The sequence below is a fragment of the Cryptomeria japonica genome, chromosome 5 (assembly GCF_030272615.1).
Source record: "Cryptomeria japonica chromosome 5, Sugi_1.0, whole genome shotgun sequence".
Taxonomy (NCBI): domain Eukaryota; kingdom Viridiplantae; phylum Streptophyta; class Pinopsida; order Cupressales; family Cupressaceae; genus Cryptomeria; species Cryptomeria japonica.
The window spans coordinates 552403173-552420872 of NC_081409.1; the positions used below are offsets into that span (position 1 = coordinate 552403173).

General features: G+C 33.2%; 1 protein-coding gene across 5 annotated transcripts in view; it reads right to left on the bottom strand.

Moving 5' to 3' along the window:
- Positions 1-16672, bottom strand: part of LOC131063517 (uncharacterized) — a 107606-nt gene extending 90934 nt beyond the window's left edge. The window contains exons 1-2 of one of the 5 annotated variants that reach the window (XM_057997375.2): positions 16299-16667; positions 8881-8944 (exon numbers count right to left, since the gene is read on the bottom strand). The gene's annotated coding sequence lies outside the window, so the exon portion shown is untranslated. Of the gene's footprint in view, positions 1-8880; positions 8945-16298 lie in introns of all 5 variants that reach the window. The other 4 variants (XM_057997388.2, XM_057997383.2, XM_057997369.2 and 1 more) reach the window with 4 other exon arrangements.
- Between the last annotated feature and the right edge of the window lie 1028 nt (positions 16673-17700).

The window sequence follows — 17700 nt, forward strand, 5'->3', positions numbered from 1 at the left end:
GTCAATCTCTTCATCCTCCAAATCTATCTTAGGTCCTTTCATTCCACAATCAAACTCTTCATCCCTTCCATCTATCTTGGGTCCTTACCTCCCTCCATCACTAATCCATCACCTCAAATGATCCATAAGCAAGATCAACAAAGGCACACATCTTTGAACTTCTTTCAACCCTCTATCTAAACATCTTTCCAAAACTATTCTTCCATCATTTCCTCTATCTATTTTGGGTCCTTATGTCCCAAAATTCAATTTTCCTCTATCTCTTCATCACTTCTCGAGTTGTGTACCAACTCTCATCCTGAATACATTTCCATCTATCCTCACACAAATCTTTAAACATTCTATCTATTATCCAACACCTCTTTTCTATCCTTCAATCCCTATCATTCAATCCTTTGCATAAATTCATCATCTGTGAAATAGGCATTTGTGTCATTTTATCACATACTTGCCCATGCTCGAATCTCATGTTCGGTCCTTTTCCTAGATATCTATTCATGAAATGCTTTAGAATCTGAGATTGTTCCTCTTTAACATTTTCTTTTGGTTGGGATACACACTCAATCCAAAAAAGAACCACTTATCGTATCTTGGTACCGACATCTTTTGATTACTATATCTCATACACTTAATCAATTGCTCTAAAATCATTGTGATCTCTTAAATTGAAGACATGGCTAGTGAAAAATCTAAAATCTTGCTTCAGCGCCACTGTAATTATCAGACCCATGTAAGTTTCATCACTTACAAGCCAGTGCAAGAAAAATAAAGAGCAAAAAGAACTATCAAAAGCATGAGCAAGAAAATGAATATCAAGAAAAGCAAAATGCAATGAAATGCAATATCAAAATGATTGGCTATGGGAACATGCAAGTAACTCCATCAGGGCTATGGACGCCTGGCTGGCAATGGAGCAATATTTGTGATATTACAGCGATAACCTCGTCGGGGCTATGGATGCTCACTGGCAACGAGGCTCTATCCAGGATGCTTTTGAAGTCAAGGTAACTCATGTAGCTAGCCATGCTGGATTCTGAAGATTATAATGATCATATGAGCCCGAATGAACCCACTTGCACACACATGGGTAGTCAAAGACTAAGTACCTTGATCCAGTTTGGGATTCTTCTTCCCTTTTGAGTCTACTTCCCAGTTGCTAGAAATGTTCAGTTGAATTTTCCAGAAGTTTTAAGTGTGGGTTGAGTCTCTATCTTTGAAAAATTCAGGAACACTTATTCAGGTGGTGCTAAATATTGTGACAATCTTACATATTGCCTTTTTGCAAATGGAAACCTCTATGCTTGGGGGGCAAAGTTCATCCACTCTATTCTTGCTTCACCTCATCCATATCCTCTAATCCATATCCTCTTATCCATACCATCTATCCTATCTGTTCATTGCTTCTATCATCCAGTGTTATCTATGATCTTACTTCACCTTGTCCATATCCTCTAATCTATATCCCCTATCCTATCTATTCATTGCTTCTATCATCCAATTCTTTCTACAATCTTGCTTCACTCTAATCCATATCCCTTATCCTATCTATTCATTGCTTCTATCATCCAATTATTTCTACAATCTTCCTTCACTCTAATCCATATCCCTTATCCTATCTATTCATTTCTTCTATCATCCTATGCTATCTATGATCTTTCTTCACCTTATCCATATCATCTTATCCATATCCCTTATCCTATCTATTCATTTCTTCCATCCTCCAGTGCTATCCATATCCTATCCTATACATATCCCCTTTTCCATCCTTGATCTTAATCAAACCTATGGACAAAAAATCCATTTCCACCTCAATGATTCAATCATCCATTCATAATGTTCCTTGTCTTGCTATACATTGGGGCAACCAAATACATCTTTCTTCTAATCCAAAAAATCAAAAAACCAAAACATCCAAAAACTAAAAATCAAAAAATCGACAATCAAAAAAAAATTGAAAATCAAACCATGAACGCATGGCCCATCCATAAAATCAGATCAACAACAAGCAAAATCTCAAAGTCTACAATCAAACTGATCACATGTCTTGTTAATCAATTCATTACTCGAAATCAACATCAACATCAAACATGTCTTATACATGGACAGGTACACTCGAAACCAGACAAAACGGTCTTATACGGGGTACTCACTCTTTGAAACCAGACATCCCTATCAATCATCGAGTCTTGATAATCAATCCATCTATCGACATCAACATGTCTTATACAAGGATAGGTACACTCAAAACCAAACAGAACGATCTTATATGGGGTACTCACTCTTTGAAACCAGACATTCTTATCAATCATCGAACAAATCAAATCAATGACATAGATCAATATGACTGCTGGATTTTATTCTAGTTAGCCTTATCTTTATCAATTGATGGCACTACATGTTTCACAAATCATATTGTACATATCATATCCATCCATCTCAGACATCATCGGAAATTCATAAATGCTTATCAATCGTGGACATACTTAGTGTAGTCACTGTCCTTGATTTATCTGAATCAATTATCCAAATCATATCCCACCATGGCTTGGTGATCAATATACATATCCATATCGAAGTAGTATCAACAGCAAGGGGCAAAATCCTAACCTTGCTAGGGGCATTTCGCCTTCAATATTTTCAACATTAGACCAAACATGTAGCAAGACAACACGGATCAAAACAACCAACAAAGGACAAACGACAATGCAAGAAGGCTAGACATCACAAACTTGAACTGATTTCAACTAAACAAAGATCTATTTGCAAGATGTTTTAATTGACAGGAATACATTCCAAATAGCATGCATGCTTACTTATGGTTGTTAATTTTTGCTTATCATATCTCTTAAGTGACTCAAGGATGTCTCAACGACTAGAGAAGCAAGGAAGGAATGTGATGTTTTATTTGTCTTCTATCTGTGAGTGAAGTCTTTTACCATGCAAATTTGTCCTACGAAGCAAGCAACTGGCATATCGCTGAGGACATTTCGGATTTGTATGGGACAAAGGTTAACTCTTCTCTGTTTACGCAAGCAACACTCATGTCATCTTGGTTCAATTATACCTCGATGCTTGTGTCGTCTTGTAATATCAAAATCCATGTAAGTTATACTCAGGTCGCTATGGTTCAATTATACCATGATGCTTGTATCAACTTAAAACAAATCAAGGCTCGATGATGAAAACAAAGGAAGCACTGGCACTTTGATCACAATAGATGGCAACATTGAGAACGAGAATGCATATTAAGCTTTGCATTAGCTGCACATCATTATCATCTTAATCTTGCATTAGGTTGCACATCATTTTTAATCTTGCATTTAATTGCACATCATTGTCATTATCATACATCACATTTTCAAGATACGTCTCACATCTCATAAATAAAAGCAATGCATCATCATATTTTGCTTATCAAAATCATGAATCATACATTCACATCATAATCAAAATCAAGAGCATTTATCTAAGCATCACATCATCCTCATAAAATCTCATATCGAAACATAATGCATATCATTCATCATTGCATCCCTCACATGCATATCTATCGCCTCATCATGGAATATTTCTTCACTTTCATATCTTCATCATTCTTCCAAACTATCTTCTATCATTCTTCCAAACTATCATCTATCATGTCTTATACAGGATGTATATTTCCTGAAACCAGATGTTTTGATCAGTTCTTGTACAGGATATATCGTTCCTAAAACCAGGGTTTTGATCGGTCCTATATAGGATATATCGTTCCTAAAACCAGACACTCGATCATCCATGTCTTATACAGGCGGTATCATTCTTAAAACCAAATGCTCGATCATCCATCTCTTATAAAGGAGGTGCCATACCTAAACCCAGACTTGATCTCAATCCAATCAATCTAATCAATCTTATCAAACCCATGCATGTCATTCATGCCTTTTGTGCATCACTATCCACTCTTCTATCTTTCAAACAACATTCTTCATCTTTGGAGAGATCATTCATGCCTTTTGTGCATGAATGATCTCTCGAGGGGGCATTATCATATCAAATCTTGACATCAATTTCATATCAGTTTCATATCAAATTTTCATATCAAATCAATTCTTATCTGGGGCATCATATCGACTTTTCATATCAAATCAATTTTTCATATCCACGACATCATATCTGACAAATTTTTTTTGAATCAACATGTGCTCACACGTTAACTCAAAGAGGGGCAAAATGTAGACACCTAAAAGTTGCACAATGAATTAAGTGAATTTTATTCATTTAATTATTCTTAGTTCTTCCAATTAATTACATTAAGATTTAATTAATATACCCTTCTTCTATCTAAGCCATTTAATTAAATCCCCCTTCTAGCTCATTTAATTAAATTTACATTTGTTTAAAATCCCCCTTCTAGCCCATTTAATTAAATTTACATTTAATTAAATCCCCCCACTTGCAAAATCCTACAAATGCAAGTTGCAACCACAATTGAAATAAATTAATTTTATCTTAATTAAATTCTATTTTCCTCACCCACTTGTAAAATCCTACATCTCCCACTTGCCTCCTAACCCCCTTTCTAAATTCTTCTAAAACCCATCTAATCTTAATCAATTAACCTAAACCCATCCATTATCCCTTTTCCCTAAATTTGAGGAGGTCACTTCTCAAATTTGGAGTAGTGTCTTCAAAAGGCATTAAAGCCTGTATGCCTTCAACAAGCTAACTTGTTGAATACCCCCAAATTTGGAAGGACTCTTACAAATTTGTCCCCAAAGTCTTCAAACCATTAATGGTTAACTAACCATTAGAGGCATGGTTAGAGACTTTTTGACTAACTCAACCTTCATCTAACCCAAGGGTCTCATCAAGCATTCATTGCTTTGACCATGGTTGTCCCTTTAACCCTTGCACAAGAGTTTATCCTTTGGGTAAAACCTTTATCCATTGGATAACCCTAACCTAACCTTAACCCTTACCTTCTAAGGTAACCATGAGGTCTTCTCAAGCATTTAATGCTTCTTACATCTCCTCTCAAGCAGTCTCTTGTTGACAATTGTCACCATTTCATTGGTGAGAATTGTGAACATGGATTGATTAACTTTCAATCCTGGCCCTTGTTAAGATTATCCAATCTTGACCATCCATTGCCCTGTTTTCCCTATAGATAGAGCCCATTCCTTCTTCAAATAAATCAAGTCTTTGTGCATCAAACTTATAGTCTCATAACATTAAGCATATTATCTCTCTTTGATATAATAGCATGTTAGATCATTTTGATAGCATTATAATCTTAGATACATCATGTTAATCTCATATCATGTTAGCTTCATCTTAGTATCATTTTCATACTAGTTTAAGCTTCATATCAATATCTTGCATCTCATCATCATCTAGTTTCATATCTAAATCATCACTAGGATCTTGGTTGCATTCCATTTAGATCTTAGAATCATTAAAATCTTGTTCTTTAGGTTGTCATCTTAAAGAATCAAGCGCTCTTCCAAGCTGAGAGCCACCTTGAATCTTGAAGATCCTTGGAGATAGAGGAACATGGAACGATTTTAAGAGTTTAGATCTATTAATTTATTTTGTTTGGATTTCTAACCTCTAATGCAATGTTTCATGTGTGTGTTTGAATTGTTTTCTCCTATTGTAGGCTGACACCACATTTTCTAGCATACACTAATATGTTCTTGGAATTATCCTAATCAATCGTGGTTAGTATACTTACCTCAATCCAACCATCATCATAGTTCTTTAGCATCCTAAGGTTGATAACACTTTCTAAAGTGTGAGGACAATTCTGATTATGTACTCGAATTTCCCAATATCTCTTAACACCAGAACCCAAAGTTGGTAAGTGGCAAGGCCTGGGATTTAAGACAAGTTTTCTCCCTCCTTAGAGAGAAGTAACAAGGACATCTTGCATAGCATGTCTGAAAATTAATATTTATAGCTGCAAAGAACTGATTTGGTTGTTCTAGCCCTTGCACAATTTCATTGATATTTCTTGGATTCAAAGTAGGGAAATGAACTTTCCATATAATTAATGATGAGGGTTAGGAGCAGGACAAATATTTATGACCTTCAATGCATTGTTCTTTGAAATGATCATTTTCAAGTTTTTCACATAGCTAATCCAAAGTTTCCAGACATATTACCAAATGCTTCTCTCCTTTCTTTTGAGCAACTTAGAATTCATGGGGTAGTTATAAAATCATTACTTGTTCGAGTAATCTCCTTTGTTGTATTTTCTCATTGCTTCTTCAGAGTGTCTACCTTTCCAAAATGAACCTCTTGTTGTCCGGGTAGCTTGTTCTTTATAGAGATTCATCTTCCGCTGCAAAACTCTGATATTATCTTAAGTTGTAAAACATGAGCCAAGATATATTTTTGTCATTTAATTCAAGGTAGGTTATTATTATCTAACATTAAGCACTCGGGAATAATTATGACTCGTGAGCTTATCTTCAATTATGTCACTTGACTCCCACAAATGATCGAGGAATTATGAACATTGATTCTTTCAATGTGGTTAGAATGCACCACAAACCTCATATGATTATGTATAATCTTCTTTTCAAGCAAATACAAGAGAGGGAGAATTATATGGTAACATCAATGACCTATTCCACCTTTATCCTTAAAGATTATTCGAACCTTATGAATTGAAAATAGTTTGTAGCTTGAAACCATGAATCTACATGTCCTATAGCTATGAATAAAATGTTCACCTTCGTGTGCTAGGAAAAGTTTGATAAAAAGTTCTGAATTCATATGCCGAGTTGTTGATAAATCAATAAGTGTATATATGTGAATGTTGCAAACGATTGATTATATTCTTTCGATGATGAGTGAAAATTCATTTTTTGGTTGTTTGTTCGCTAATGGGATTGATAATTGATTGATATCCAATATTTGATGATTGATCAATTGACTTGTCAATTGATTGGTGTTTGTTGCTGGAATGATGCATGATGACAATTTTTTAGTGGGTTGACAGAGTCCTTAATGGAGGCTTGAAGGAATTGATATTTCAATAAATTGCCCAAATGACTTGAAGCTAGAACGAATTGCTTGATTGATGGCTTGAACAGGAATTGTTGATGATTGGTTGTTGAATGTAGAATTGATCTACATAGGTTGATAATTTGTTCCATGTTCTATTTGATGACTGATTGGATACTCGAATGAATTGATTGGTGATGATCTTTTCAAATGAAATGCTCTCCTCTTTTAGACTTCCAATGTGAAGGGGTCACAATTCTTCATGATCACGTCATTTTGCAATAATTACAACCTTCATAGTTAATCACTATCCCTGAATTAATACCCTTTACTTTATTAATACTTACCAAATTTTTTGGATGTGCTTAATGTTGAAGGTGGCAGAACATTACATACAGCCAGCCAAGTAACCTTTTTAACAATTTCCTCTCAAACATTAACTACTGACGCTAACGTCATACTAATAAAATGATATTTCCAACACATCTATTATTTACAAGTATCAATGTTTTTTTAAATCTCTATATACCCCTAAAGAGATGCCTCCTCTTGGGAGAGATACATCCTCTTAAAGAGACATAACTCTTGCTAACAAACCATCCTTATCTTGTCTATAAACTAACTCATCAACAAACATGATGGTTCAAAAATGCTTTTCTAATCAACCTTCAAGCAGTTAGTGTGTTCCATCAAATCTCTTTGGCTAGCATATCACCTACTAAGACATATTTTCTTTCACATATAATGGCAATTAGTAGGCAACTTACAGCACTCATCAAGAGATCTTATACTGAATATTTATATCATATCCACACATGCTGGAAACACGCCAGCTATGAACCAAACACAAAGCATACACATGGATATATGCAAACATGAAGCATACACGCAAATACATATTACTTTCCTTCTCATTGACTAGAATGATCCATTGATTCATCTTTACCCTACAGGATGGCAGGATCAAAGCTGTGATACCAATTGTAATGTCCCCTATAGGAGTTAACTTAATTTGCCCTACAATTCCTAAATTGAAGTCTGGATTAATGCCTTGATTTAGATCCTGCAACCAAATTAATAATCAATAAAAAAATAAACATATATTTCAGCAATTTTTCAAAGGGAATTCTACTCATCATTATAATACTCTTAATGTACATGAGATTCCCTTAGGGCTTTTCCCAACAGTCCATCCACATTATGAAGCACTTGGGAGATCATACAAGATGCATTGAGCCTATCCATCAAGCCCAGGAGCTTGTTAATGGCTCCCGCCATTCAAACTCCCATCCCCACTCGGGTTACCACTACTTGAATGGACCTTTTTGCTACTTGCCCTCCTCATATGTCCTACCTTATCTCCATAATGGGATGGTGGATTGGCTATAAGCTTAAAGGAATCTTATCCACATTAATCATACATTCCTATTATTAATCATATGTTAGAAGCAATAGAATCTCTGCGAACATTCATACTTCTTATCAAATGAAGACATATAATGAGTTATCTAAATCATATGATAATGCATTATATTCATACCACAATATCTACTAGTAATGTAGCTGCTGTGTGATATATATGTTAATTTCTGAGTTTGTAATGTGTATTAGCTTGAGTGTTGGTTGATCTTCTTCGATGATGATCCCTTACTTCAACATGGATCTGCCTTTTATATCCTTTGAGGTACACGAAAGGTGGTGTCCTTTAACTGGTTGCAACCCTTAGGAAGAGATGCTCCTTCACTCATGCCTCTTCCTTGCAGTTTGTTTTATTGTTCATTTGTTTATGATTATGATTACATTTGCTTCTAACTATTGGTTGTTAGAATGATCGATTAATAATAATGTCCCTTAATGTGCATGCAAGCTTCTATAATCTCATCGTACCTCTATTATTCTGGAAGTGGATTGCTTGCTCTATGGTATATGAACTTGTTGTGGGCGTCTTCTCCTGCCAAAAAATTGTGAAGTCTTTAAAAAGATAATTGTCAAAGTGGGGGCATGACAGTGAAGGGCAGCCTTAAAACACATTGCCCTCACAGTCATACAATGGAACACAGCAAAAATAAGGAAACAACACCAAAATGGATTGAAAATAGTATTGTAGTCTCAAATGAAGAATTTTTAAAGATTACAATGGTCCTAAAAGGGATATTTATGGCACAAATTGTAGCAACTCAAAATCTCTTCTCTAAAGCTAATCCCTCAGCTCTCCAAAACTAACTCATCGTCCACAAGCTCAGCTCAACATATAATCATTCTAGCACGAAAACTAAACCAACCTCTTCCAACAACATTCAAAATCACCAACCTCCCAATCAATGTATAAGAAGAAAATAATAACACATGAACATCCCGTAGGCTTGATCAACCAACCACCTAATCATGACATGTTTAAAAGCTCACACATGGGCAAAACTTCAATCATCCTTAACAATGACTGCACAAAATATTGCAAACAAAAAAGTGTACTATAGCACAAGCCACACCAACGCACGAAAAATTTCCACACTCACATGCCCCACAACACTTCCACACCCAGCATGCAAACTCCAAACACAAGGCTTTGTTGAGATTATACTATCCTACTATGCATGCACTATATTTGCAAGCAAGTCATTTATTCTATAGGACTATTTTTCTCATGGATCAATATGAAGTAACAAACAATTTCTAAACACTTTGGAAATTATTTTGTGATTGTGTCATGACACATTGATGCATCAATTTATATAAAAATGATACAAATTATGCAAATCAATAGTAGGGATATAAAGTATATAATCAATGATAATATGAAAAAGTTATAAAACTCAATCATAATATGATATAATTTTCATATGATAATTCAACTATTTGATAAGTTTCATGACAATCTCATGTTTCAAGTTTCAAGTTTCAAATTTGATTTTTAAGTTTTAATGTTATATTGTATTCATATTTTTAGCACTACACAACTTGCATATCCCAGCACCATCACACACTTGTACCCAAGATTTGGTAGTGTTTGCACCAAGTGCCACATATCCACACACACATGCACTCATGTAACCTTCCCAAGAATAGACAATAAAGATAGGATTGAAGTTGTAGCTCTAGTCAAAGGGCTTAATATAGCCCATTTTTCTTGGTGGTAGCTTAATATAGACCTTTTTTCTTGGTGGTAAACCCACTGATGTTGCAAGAAACTCACAAGTTTTAATAAGCACCAAAGCTAAAGATGGTTACCTTAATTGGAGACTCAAAATCGCTCTAGAATCAAGCATACTTATTGCTTCTTACTTTAAGACCACATCCTAGCCTCATATCTACAGAGACAATCAAAGAGTGCACCCAAGCTAGAAATCTTCTCACCAACTCTAGCATTAAAAGCATTGGAGATATTTTCTGCTATTTAATCTGTATATTAGGATGGTTTGAAAGAGATTGTTCTCTCTGAGGCCATGATTTCACAAGATTGTCTCACTCATGCATCTCCCCATTTTATCATCACCCTTATTGATGTAGGCTATCTTCACCATTTCCCCTTGCCATTATTGTATAGTTTGCATGTACACTTTGTCTCAACATGATGGACCTCCAATTATGGCTTTATATGATAAGCACATTTCTTTAGGGCACTTTTTTTCTCGGGTATGATTCAACACTTGTGGAAGGTAATCGCTCAAGTTTTTCATGTCTTCAAGGTCAATGCCCTTCGCTAACTACAAGCATTTCTAGCCCTTACGTGAAGAAGTCATGAGTGATAAATGTCAGTGAGCTATCTTTGGTCGCCTATTGTAACACTCACTAGCAAAGTAACGCTCCTGACTCCTCACATGCAAATCTCACTCAACAATACTGCCCTATCCTTTTGGTAAAACAGCCCTATCTTTGGTCGCCTATTGTAACACTCACTAGCAAAGTAATGCTCTTGACTCCTCACATGCAAATCTCACTCAACAATACTGCCCTATCCTTTTGGTAAAACAACTTTTGATCTCTCTCTCTCTCTCACATGTCCCCTCATGGATCGTTATATATACGGAGAGAAAGAGAGAGACCCTAAATGAAGAAATTATTATTATTAATTAATATAATAATTACCAATGAATGATTATTTAAAATTCATTAATTAAACATTACTTATGAACATGATTTAAATATTATATATTATCAACATAATTTATATATTCAATAATAAACAATAATACAATTAAAATACAAAAGAGGAAAAAATAATAATAATAAAAATAAATAATAAATATATACATATAATAATAATAATATAAATAATAATCTCCAGGCATATATCTGATCCCATAAGGGATCTGGGCTAGACCGGAGGTTTTCTTATCTCCATTCTTTCCTACCGGTGCCCACACTGAATGGAGATGTAATATTTTTATAAAAGAAATAAATTTTGGCTTCGGCCTTTTATCGATCAAAAAAAAAAATAATATAAATAATAATAAAATATGATATAAATGAGTTCGAGATTATAGTTAAGAGACTAAATATAATATATACATACAATTATGCTAGAGACTATGATATATATATCAAAGGACAAGACTTGCATACATTAGTGTATCAACAATCACCAACAATGATCAATATAGAGATATCACTTAAGACTATAAGCATTACGAAATTATAAAATCAATAAAAAGTTAATATTATCATTACAAGTCAATATATGGAGACGTTGATCCCATTACATGAAGCTATATACAACGTATCATACGATTCATTATAAGGGGACCTAGTGGAATAAGGGAGTCGCTGCCAGAAGGAAGATCATAATCGCAGCAACCATAGTCAATATCCGCTCAAGATAAAGACAAGACAGCAGATCGACTTTTGAAGGACCATCGATATTAAAGAATGAAAGATAAAGTACATAATCAGCATGTTATGAAAGGTAATGAATGACTTAGTGTGAATTGTCTTTCAGAAAGAAGTCAACTAATTCAGTCCATCATTGATACCTGAAGACAAATACTTTATAGATACAAAACTAATCATGAGATGACAATAATGTATTAGTCAAATGGCTAATCATTAGAAACTGATTATCATTTACAGTCATTATCTGCCCACACGATGGTCATCGCGTACGAGTTTAATATCAATTAAGGAATGCGATGATAACATAATTATCATCGATTTTGAATTGGGATTAGTCATCACAAAGGCTAAGGGATGCAATCAATAAGATGTATTAATCCAATAGAGAAATACGATTAAGACCCCTTAACCATCATCAATTAAAGACTATTGCATACTAGTTACGAAGAGGGACAAACTCTTGTGAAGAGATGCAATCTCTAGAAGAGATAGGTAGTGAAGAATAGACATATCGACTGGGAACATAGCCTTTCGTGTCTAATACAAGGTATATTGATGCATGCTTTCCTATCCCATTGAAAAGAAAGGGAAGGAAAAAGGGTATTAACTGCAGCACCAATAAGAGCAGATCGGGACTGTTATCAAGTAACCAGTAGTGACATTTGGTATGCTTAACATATGTAGCCCGATAATGTTGTAGGCAGAATTTAATAATAGTAGTATTAACATAAGTCTACACAATATAGTAATACTAATATAAAGGCATTCACATAATGTGGCAGACCAGATCTGACACATGTCAGATTTGTCTGTCATCACAACCATTAGGTAGAATAAAGGATAAATGCTTTGGTAAACGGCAGTGCTAGTCATATATATTATAGGAAATATAATTGATTTATATATATATATAGAATTAGTAATTTAAATGAATATAGTTAATAAATATTTTAATATATATATTAACGAATATTAATAATGAATATTTTAATATATATATATATATATATGAATGAATATTAATAATGACTATTTTAATGCATATATTAATGAATATTAATAATGAATATTTTAATACATATATTGATAAATATAAGTAATGAACATATTAATACATATGTTAATGAATGGGTCTTAGATGTTAACAAATACATATCAATGAATAGTTAGGAATATACGTTAATAAATAAATGTGAATTTTGGGCTAACGGATATTTTCTGAATATATGTTAGGGAATACACATTAAATTAGGAATATGTAAATATGGATTATGGAATGAAAAACAGTAAAAAATTGTAAAAAATATTATAAATGTTATCGCATGATGGAGGCTATAGGGAGGAAACTCCCTTAGTCTAAAGGAGGGATTATGATAATCCCTAGGGCAGTATATACTGAAAACTAATATGCATATGTATGGCTTGGTTGATTAAACTCAACCAAGAAGAGACGGATCTGGCCGGTCCCCTTTGAGGACTTGGATGATGGAGGCATCACCCAAGGCAAGGAATAGACAAGGGTCTTCCTTGGATGGCTTGGGTGTAAGAGGTTACACCCAAGACAAGAATCGAATTAACCTTTGATTTCTTGGAGGGCTTGGATGTAAGAAATTACATTCAAGACAGGAGTCGAATTAACCTTCGATTTCCTGGAGGGCTTGGATGTAAGAAATTACATTCAAGATAGGAGTCGAATTCACCTTCGACTTCCTGGAGGGCTTGGAACCAAGATGGGTTCCAAGAAGGCGAGCTTCACGGCCGCCTAAGGACATACTTTCGTATGACAATCATATCCTTTTTATTAGATAAAAGTTGTGATTATGTTAAGTATTTTAAAGTTAGATTGCAATTTAGATTACTTATATATATATATATATATATATATATATATATATATGTTTGTTGTATTCTAACAATCTATTTTGCAAGTTAATGATCTCAAATTAGTAGGGACATTACACTCTCTCTCTCTCTCTCTCTCTCTCTATATATATATATATATATCTATTTCTAAGTAACAACCCTACTACAACTCTATTGCAAGGTTGGAGAACTCCTTTTGCTGCACACTCTTGTTTTAAATCATTGGTTAAAGCTCATACATGATTGCTTTGGTTGCTAATCAATCAAATGCTTCAAAGAGCTCACTATTTCTTGGTTCTATTGTCTCATTTCTTTTGCATAATTGCTACAGTTTTCTTATTACATCTCCCATTGTCTTTTGGCAATCTTATTTTGGTGTCGAACACCACTTATATATTGAATACATACACTATGGTAGTCTTCCTTGTAGACCCATTTTGATACTAATAATTTTGTTTATTTTGGCATTACTTTAAATTCCTAGATACACGTAGGATAAGAGTGCACACAATTTTTATACTCTTTACCCTTGGTTGTTTGTGGAGGTCAAAAGACCAACATGGGGGCTTGAGCACTCTTAAAAAGCTCCCAAACAACCCCAAACACTTGTTTTGTTCCTAGTATTTGCAAGTCTTTTGGAACCACTCAACCACACAAAGGGTTTGCAAGTGTTTCCCCATTAATTATTCATTTCTATTCTTCATTTAAAACAATGTAAATTTTGTCATTTATCATGTTCCTCTATCTTTCTATCACCTAGTATATTATCAGTACATTCTTGTTTCTAGTTGTATAGACTACATGAACTACTAGACTGAAGCCACACAGTTTTTGGAAGTGTCTAAACGTTTTCTGGAAGTGTCTTATCATTTTGTGCCATACGGATGCTAGCATGACGTGCAAGCAACTAAAATAGTGACTCTTCTTTTGGTGTCGAGCTCCTTATTCTATTTTATTTACTGATCTAGAATCATCTATTGTAAATTTACATTTGAATTTTCAAAAATTATCATTTTATTAGTTTTTTTATGCTTTAGCTTAGCAAAATTTTCATTTCCAAGTTTAAAAGAATTTATGGGAATTCAAGAGTTATTTTAGTCTTTTTGCATTAAATAGTAGCAAAATATATTCAAAACTATATAAATCCTAGTGTAATGTGATAGAATTCGTTTAGTTAGAAAACAAGAACATTTAACTAAACCAAAATTTTCCCACTATTACAAGTTTCAAGTTGTATTCTCATTGACCTGTCTTTTGTTGTTGTTTGGTGGAAGTACTTGTATAGTTCAATGGACATTTAGTGCCCTATTAGTATGGTTAATTTTTTGAGTGATCTGTAACTTTTGGGTCACTCCAATTTTTATGAGAGACTTGCTCAATAGCTAGCTCTTCTCCATTTCAAACCACTAACCCATGTAGTTTAATTTATTATTTTCTTTAAGGGTGGGGAATCCACCTAACCACCATTAACCAAGCATTTCCACCTAGAGTGACTTAAGCCTAATGTATCTCCTAGTAATGCTTATTGTAAAACACATGTTGGATAAGATCCAAAATTGCTTGAACGCAATGTATATTTTATCTAAATTGCTTATCATCCCATGTCCATTAAAGTTTCAAACAAAAAAAAGATTCCAATAATACAAAAAAAATTAGACTATTAAGTTCATAACCATTGTTATTCAATACGTTACTCGCTTCTTTGCACATCAATTCTCATACACCCATCCTACTCAAATGAGGAAGGAGGAAAAATAAAATAAAACTTCTATAGTCAAATTTCAACTTGAAATCTTCTCTTAAATATCCCTCATTCACTCTTCACTATTTAAAGCTGTACTTGTCCTAATTGACTATTAACATGTCTATTTAGTCTTCCCCCCTGATTTCTCACCTTCAATTTTCAAAATAATAAATACCAATGAAATAAAAAATTAACAGTATTTACGTGAAGATTGCCCTCATTAGCTATTACTCTATACATTGATTCTTATAAGTCCATCTTACGCACAGAAAAACCAAAAATCTAAAATCTAAAACTTCAAAATTCAAATTTCAGCTCAAGATCTTCTCTAGACTCTTACATACCCCTCACTTTACTCTTCAATATTTAAAGCCAGACTAGTCATAATTAAATATTGCTACGTCCATCAAATCTGCCTCGCCCCATCCCCAATTCTCGTGTTGAATTCACGCACACGAAAATACTAGCTGTAAATTGCAAAAGATTCCATATTTGCGGCCACACTTTCCTAATCAACAACTGCTCCCTAAATCAAATCTCTCTTTCTAATTCCCTGCGTTCGAATACAAACTGCAGGCGATTCGAACACTGCACCACACGCTCAACACGAATGCAAAACCCTTAAAAAATTATGTCTACAAACCTAAGAAAAATTGTTTGTAAACCTACAAGTTTACCTACAAAACCTGGAACCACAAAAATTTTCTATAAATCTACAAAGTTCCTCTGTAAACCTACAGAAATTCATCCCTAAAAACCTTTAAAAAAATCGCACAAAAATTTGGCGCCTAAAAATCCATTCTAGCAAACTTAAAATTTCTTTGGACGTACATACATGAACTCAAAATATACAGAGAATTCTGCTTACCTGTAAATTTAGCCGAAAAACAAAAAAAGATCCTCAATATTCTGGTTATTCCGCCAAAAACCCTTGGTTGATGAAACCCTTGGCGCGGTTGTCAGTTGACTGAGGATAAAATAGTTGAAATATCAACAAAGACGGTGAACACCGCTTTTGGCGTCTTGTTAGTTTTGTGGCGGATATTAAGCCCAGCTCCGAGCAAATATGCACGTGGTGTTGGATCCGCTTAATTTCATTACAGCATCCAACGGTTTGCGTCTGCTCTATATTTAAATGAATGGATGTGCGTCGTTGATGTTTTGGATACTGCATGCACAATATTTTATCGGGAATTTGACAGTGGTTTTGTCGCGTTAGCAGGAGGCTACTTAAGTAACCCGTGGGAGCGGGATAAAAGTTTGGAAAGGCTGTTAAAGCGTTATCGTCACGGTGCATGTTCGACCTTTGTGTCTTTCCTTCAAAGACCAATAACTTTTGCGGGGGAATAATAGGTAGTGGAATTTCTAGAAATTTTAAAATTATGCAGTCGCTTATGAATGCTTAAAAAGGGTATATGCACGGGCATATCTATATCTTTGCAAAATGTGATTGTGCTGATAAATATCAAATTTTAAAAATAAAATTAAAGAAGACGAATGCATTCATTTTAGTTATTTCTTTAAAAATCAATATGAATATTTATACAAATTTTGAAAAAATAAAATCAAAATTATGTGTTCTTAATAAAATGATAAAAAAAAAAAAATTAACAATTTTTAATAAAATCAAAAAATCTATGTTCAAACAATTAGTAAAATAATAAAAATAAAAAATTTAACTAGTTTTTATTAAAAACAATGTTTTTGTATTGCACTTTTTTTTTAAATGTTTTCAAATCTTTATTTAAATAATCTTATAAACAAGTGGTTAACAAGTGGCATGTAGTGGAGAGTACTTGTCTTTATATATATTGTTGTAATTATTAATTATTAATTATAAAAATTTTGAATTATCATTATTTTCATTATTTTAATTATATTTTTAAATATTAATTATAACTCTCATTTGAATAAATAATTACAATATGATATAAAATATACATTTTTCTTAAGAATATAGTCTTTATATAATTACAATATCTAAATAATCATAATTCTAATAATAACATTAATCTTAAACTTAATTATTAATTATTAGTTTAAGATTATATATTATTTTAGTTATATTTATGTATTATTAATTATAAATAATTTTAATAAAAAAAACCATTAATTATAAAATTATATAATATAAATAATAAAGATATCATAAATTAAATATGATATTCAATAAAAATAAATTTAATAGTTAAAATATATCAAAATAGTATATAATCAAATTGAATTTATTTAGATTATTATATAATATGTAATAATAAAATATATATTTT